This window comes from Lygodium microphyllum, chromosome 24 (genome assembly GCF_053477565.2).
Source record: "Lygodium microphyllum isolate KBCC chromosome 24, Lygodium_microphyllum_v1.1.10, whole genome shotgun sequence".
Taxonomy (NCBI): domain Eukaryota; kingdom Viridiplantae; phylum Streptophyta; class Polypodiopsida; order Schizaeales; family Lygodiaceae; genus Lygodium; species Lygodium microphyllum.
In genome coordinates this window covers 51,512,692-51,519,481 of record NC_141158.1, presented here as the reverse complement: position 1 = coordinate 51,519,481, position 6,790 = coordinate 51,512,692, and the positions used below count along the sequence as shown (strand labels likewise).

The window sequence follows — 6,790 nt, the reverse complement described above, 5'->3', positions numbered from 1 at the left end:
GGGCCTAGTTATACATGAGGTTTAAGTCATGCACTCTGGTCCATTGCCACTTGGATTCATCTAAGAGATCCTGGATTGGTTTGAAATTTACAGCTAGATTGCCAGCTAGCTTGTCCGTTAGGTAGTCCAGTATCTCCTAGAGTTCCCTTTTGTTGGTTGGGACTTGGAAGTTGACGGGCTTCGGTTTCCCACGAAGGCTTTTTGCCATCATGCAGTCTGGTATGGAGGGTGTGTTGTTAGCCTTGCCGATTGCTTTGATGGCTTGCTCATACACCTCGTGATCAGAGAACGGCAGGTCGATCCATGTAAGGACATGCATCCAATCCCGCTCATACTCTGAGCATGGGATATACTTAGTCAAGGGCCCATAGGACTTCTTGACCTGAGCATTGTTAAGAAACACGGATCTAGAGCTAGTTAGCTATGGTGGACGCAAATCAAACACACGATACATTATCAAAATGAGAGATTGTAACTCAAGTGAATTAGGTTCCAAGATAGATTAGCTTGGACTCATAAACACAATCTTGAGTGAATCAAAATGATAGTGCCATTATCTGAAATGAGTGTCAAGTACATGCCTTTATAGCTTTTTGGATAGTACCACTGTACCTCACTGTGCATATGGGATTTTGGACATCTCTTCTTAGAGCTTCTAGAGCATACATCTTTGTTATATCTCTCATACAAAGCCACTTATGGGAAAGCCTCTTTTGGGCACACATTCAGCATCTATGGGCATACATCATTTGCTATTCTCAACACCCCCCCTCAAATGATGAGTCTCTACCCTTGCTGGCTTTTGCCCCCCTACATGTAAACATGGACCAGGAGACTAGCTCTTTGGTAGCCTAGTCAAGTTAAGGCTTGAAACTTTACATCTTTGGTAGGGTTTTTACATCCACTATGGAAAAGAAGATTCACTATGGGAAATTAAGTTCCACTATGGGAAAAAATTCTTTGTTGACAACAGCGAATTTTTTTTAAAAAATCCTCTTCATGCTTTTTTTTTTGGCATCTTTTGTACTCTTCAGTTTTTAATCCTCTTGGACACCTTCTTGGTCTTCATGCTCTTTGCCTTCACCATATCTAGTTTACAAAGAGGCCTATCCTTTCCTAATTTTGTTAGTGCACTGATTGCAGCCTCATGCAATGGATAGTTGTCACCAACCACTAGCCCAACAAGAGGAACAACAGCACCTTGGACCGCAACTAGCTCAGCCTGTTGCTCATCATCAAGTAAATTGTCCAATGCCCTTGCACCAGCATGTTGCACGGTACTCGAGTCTGCACTCAAAAGGGCTACCAAAGACTTAATGCAGTTTGATGCAGTGGGAGTGGTGCGACCCCTTGAGTTAGCAAAGAGGACTCGACAAAGCTCTGCCGCATATTCTTTCAACTCCAATGAGCAATCTGATGACAACACTCGACATAAGCCCTCGACTGCATTAGCTCCAGTGTCTGCAATAGCTAGTGGTTTCTGAGTATTATCTGCTGATAAACTAGTCAGTGCCCCAATAGCAGCACGTTGCTTCTTCTTAGAGCCTGAATTTAGCATCTCTACAAGGGGAACGATAGCTTGCTTCCCAGCTTCTCCTGCCCTGCTATTCTCAGCAGTAAAAAGTCCTTGTAATGCCCTTGCTGCACTATACCTTGAGGCCCTAGTGCCCAGACGTTGAACTGCAACGAGATGGTTTACATCACCAATAGTTGATTCATGTCGTCTAAGCTCAGGACTGCTAAAAAGAATCCTAAGTAAATCAGCCGTAGCCTCTTCAATTGCATCTTGCGGACCCAATGAAAGATACTTCGTTAAGGCATCCAGTGCCCCAGCTTCTGCCATGGCCAATTTCTTTGTATTGCTGTCTACTGCTAGCCGAGTTAGTAAATTGAGAGCCAGGGAAGGTGCACCAGGCCTTTGTGGAATGGGCTTTAACAACTCCACCAAAGAGGGTATAGCTTTCCGAGCAGTTGCACCAACTCTGATGTCATCCACTCTGAATAATCTTTCAAGTGCTACCTGATCAGGATTGGGCACCAATGAGAACTCCTCTGATAAAGCAACAAAGTTTGCTATATCCGATTCCAGACTTCCAAGAAGCGGTATCAGCCCATCTGCTACTCCAGAATTCGCTACAACAAGGAGGGTCCCACAGCTTCCATTACATACAAGGCTGGAAAGTGCTTGCGCAGCAAAATACCGATCAATAGCTTCCTCGGATCTGCAAGGCTCCACTTTTCTATCAGAAAGAGGACAGTGTTGCGACTCGCCCAGAGCACCTCTATAGCCTTGAGCTCCTTCACCTTGTACAAGATAATGGATGTGTGGATGGCTTAAAGAAATTGAGAATGGAAATAGGATATAAAGTATGCAGGGGAGAAGTAAGAGGCGTCCAATAGCTATCTAGGTCAGCCAAAGCTCTGATACCATGTTAAGAAACACGGATCTAGAGCTAGTTAGCTATGGTGGACGCAAATCAAACACACGATACATTATCAAAATGAGAGATTGTAACTCAAGTGAATTAGGTTCCAAGATAGATTAGCTTGGACTCATAAACACAATCTTGAGTGAATCAAAATGATAGTGCCATTATCTGAAATGAGTGTCAAGTACATGCCTTTATAGCTTTTTGGATAGTACCACTGTACCTCACTGTGTAGATGGGATTTTGGACATCTCTTCTTAGAGCTTCTAGAGCATACATCTTTGTCATATCTCTCATACAAAGCCACTTATGGGCAAGCCTCTTTTGGGCACACATTCAGCCTCTATGGGCATACATCATTTGCTATTCTCAACAAGCATTACCCTTGAACATAGCAGAGATGGCATCTAAGTCGACTGGTGAGGTCTTCCAGGTGTCCATCTCTACTCGCACAGTGTCGATCAAGCCGTTACCCCAATCTTCGATGACTCTAGCATTGCGCATCTAGGGTCGGCCTAATAGGATGTTGTAGTCCACTCCCTTCATGACTATAAAGTCAACGGAGAATTGGACACCTGCAATCTTCACTGGCCAATTCTTTAGCACCCCGAATGGCTTGACTCTCATACCATTTGCTAGTGTGACATTAAACCTAGCAGTCTCAATGGGTGGGTTTCCCCAAGTCTGAAGCACTGCGTGGCTAAGCACACTAACCCCAACCCCCGTGTCCACGATTTCCTTTCTTGTTGTATCGCCTAGGGCTAAAACTGATAAGACCGCATGCATCTCGGAACCTTCCCAAAAAGCATTGACGTGCAAGGATTTAGGAATAGAGTGAAGCGTCAAACTTGGTATTTGCGTCTCTACATCATGGTCATGAGGGTCTGCCGTGACCTGCTCTTGTGACCCTTCAACCCACTGCTTAAGATCTTTCCATAGGGTGGGGTGCTGCCTAAGCAGATCTCCCAGGCTAAGTGTTACATGGGTAGTCACCAACGTGATCAAGGAGATCATTGGGTGTTCGTCTCTCTCCTAACCTGGATCGTCCTGACCAGTGGCCATGATTGAACCATGGCCCTGTAGCGCCGAGGCTTGGCCTTAGCGGCACTACTTGTAGTGCAGTTGCTTCTCTCGACTTTGGTTGTGGAGGTGAGGTTGGCGTCCTTATGCTGGAGAGATCATCAATCTCATCCTCTATGATGGGCTCAGCGTCTTTTAGATGCTCTTGGGCTTCCTTCATCCATTCCTTCACCTTTTCTATGGCCTCTAACTGTCGCTTTGGATGCGGGTATTCCCCTACCTTAGCACTTCCCTTTGTGGCCGTCTTAGGGGCTGAAGTTTCTGCCTCTGTGTCAGAGACCTTCTTTCCAGTAGGCAGAGTTGTAGCACTCTCCATTTTTAGTGCGCTTTTAGCTTTTGACCTCTTTCTCCTCTGTCTACGGCTCTTCTTTCCTATCGAGGCTGCATCGAGATTACTAGGTCCTGGAGAGATGCCGGCCTGCTTCGTTTGGGCACGGGTCATGACCTGCAATGGGATACGCATGGCCTCCCCATCAAGGTTCTTGACACCAAACAGCCACAATGGGATAGATAGCACGTTGGCTGAGCTAGAAGACGGCTTTTGCTTTGGGCAATCGACGAAGAGATGGGTGATTCCGCACTCAGCACACCTTTGGTCAGCCTTATCTCTGTTTTGCTGCTCCCTTTTAGGGCAGCGTGATGAGATATGACCTGGGTGACCACAAGTCCAACAGGTGATTGGATCCTGCATCTGCCCTCCTAGGCCTTTACCTCATCCTCTTCCTAACGCCATCATCAGTATGGGGTGATAATCCATGAGGACAGTGTTGCCCTCATTGTCATGCAAGACGTAAGGGCATATGTAAGCTTCTTCCTCGTTTGGTTCTTCCACATAGTGGATAGGAGCGTCACTCGGTGGATGGGTTACGTAAGGACCATGCGGTCTAAGAATGCTTGTAGGATTTATTTCCATCTTAGGAATAGCCGGCTTAATATTGTTAGGCGCAGGGAGGGCCAATGGGGCTCCCCTTCCGAAAAATGGCTGTGACCTGTTCGCTAGGTAAAACTAGCTGTATGGTTGCATGTATGGAAGTCTCCTTGGCAATCTACAATGCGTGACGTCATGACCGAATCTACCGCAGTTAACGCAAGGTCTTGACCTAGGGTCTTGACACTCGGCTGGCAAGTGGTTTCCGGCACAGTACATGCATTGGACGTGCGGGCGTGTTGGTCATCTCAACATGTCTTGCAACTTGGCTAATTCCATCTTAACGTTAGCTAAGTCTTGGTTCGTCTTAGTGGTTTTCCCCTTATCTTGGGATGATGGGGCTGATTGCTCACTCAAGGCTAACGCTCTCTCTGAATTTTGCGAGTTGGTTTGCTCAGAGTTCCAGAGTTCGAGCTCCTAGAGCTTCGTTCCTTCAGTTGGTTATCAACTCGGATGGCTTCCTCAAAGACCCTAGCTAGCACGTCTCGCTACAAGCTCGAGTTGCCTGCCAAAGCCTTATGTAGTTCCTCGCTCTGAATCCCACTGATAAATACCGTTGATATTGCTCTTTCAGTTGGCCGTTCTCCGGTAGGGATTCTCTTGAAGAAACTCCGCACATGGGTCACGTAATCGCGAATGTCCTCCTTCTCTTTCTGCTTGATGTTCATCAAGCATACTAGTAGATTATTGGAGTATCTGGGCTCGGCAAATCTCTTAATGAAGAGATCCTTGAGGCCATCGAAGTTGGCTCGCTCTGCGGTATCTAAGCTCATATACCACGTCCTACCCTTGTCGCCCAAGCAAAGCCCGAATGCTTGGGAGCATTGAGTTAGGTCGTTGAGGCCGTTGGCTTCGCAGACTTGCTCGAACTGCTCAACAAAGATGTATGGATCGTCATGGGGTTGGTACTTATCGAGTTGTTTGGCAACAATAGGGATTTTAGACTGGCTCTTTGAGTCCTGATTTGCTCCTAATCCTGCGAGTAGCGTTGTCGCTAGAGCCATGGCACTTTGCTCTACAGCCGTGTTATCAAGCAGCCGCTTCATGAGAAGCTCACTCAGCGTTAAGTCTCCTTCTAGTGCTCTCTCATGGTCCGTTCGATTTCTGCTAGCTAGGTTCAGCACCTGCTGCACCTCTTGCAACTCCATGCTTTGCCTTTGGCTCCTGGCTTGCTGATCCCTATTGTATTCAACCATGCTTTGCAATGCTTTGCGGCCAACTTTCTCTCCTCTTCTAGATCTGCGATGATAGCGTCTGCTGTCCTGCCGCAATGCTCATACCGGGCATGAGCGTCGTAACTGTTGGCCAGCTCTGCTGAATAGCATTTGGAAAGACTCCTAAGTCGAATTCCTTGTTAGATCTACGGTTTGAACTTTCTTCTGCCATTGTCGAGTTATCATGCTCCACCAAGCTATCAATTAGGTTCAGTAGACTTGTCAAATCCACTTCGTCGGCGCCCCTTGCTTGGTCCTACTTTTGTGCGTTGATGGTTTGTGTATGTCTTGGGTCCTCTCCTACTGATGGGTTCCTTGAGTGGTTTATCTAGGTGAGTTCCTTCAGTTATTGAATATAATCCTCAATTTATGGCCACTCAATGTGTGTGTCTTTTCCTGTGCACTTGTGCTCAATCAAGCTTTCAGTTTCCTTAAGTGTATTTCAAGTGCGGAAATTCAGGGTGAGTGCAGCAATCAATTTCTAGGTGTCTTACGCACTCTCGCATTGTTTCGGGCCTAATAGGCTTACTGGTCAATTTTCTAGCTGTCTTGGCAGGGCTTAGGGTTTCCTTAATATGTTGCATCGTTCATTTTTTGTCCAATTAGGCTTTACAACTCATTGGTTTTCGTCTAGGTCTCTAGGTCTAGCAACTGCCTACTTCTAGCTGCTAAGCGGCTGCGCCCTACGATTTTGCCTATTGCGTGTGCTAGAATCAAGTTCTGAGCGTCCTAAGGCTTTTTACAGTTTGCACTGCTGAGTTCTAGCTGGGTCAAATCAAATTTCTGAAATTTTGGTAAAAATCTATAGTCGGCCCAACTGGTCCGAATTGCAGGGTCCGAGTGGGTCACTCGGACGGGCCGAGGTGCATGGGCTGAGGGCCGAATTTGGGACTTAGACAGGGTAGGCTCGGACGGGCCGAGGAGCGGACTCGGACGAAGCCACTCAGACAGATTGGCTCGGATGGGCCGAGTGGTCAATTTGGACGAGGTCGCTCGGACGGGCCGAGGCAACTGGGCTGAGGGAAGTGGGTCGAGGGTCGAGTTTGACACATGGCAGAGAGCCAAATTTGTCCACGGTCCGAATGGTAGACTCAGACGGACCGAGTAGGTTTGGGCTAAATGGTAAGGGACCGAGGGCC

The 6,790-nt window shown here is 47.1% G+C and overlaps 1 pseudogene; it reads right to left on the bottom strand.

Annotated features, from left to right (window-relative positions):
* Nucleotides 1-1,030: 1,030 nt before the first annotated feature.
* Nucleotides 1,031-3,491, bottom strand: LOC148015086 (protein CELLULOSE SYNTHASE INTERACTIVE 1 pseudogene; annotated as a pseudogene).
* Between the last annotated feature and the right edge of the window lie 3,299 nt (nucleotides 3,492-6,790).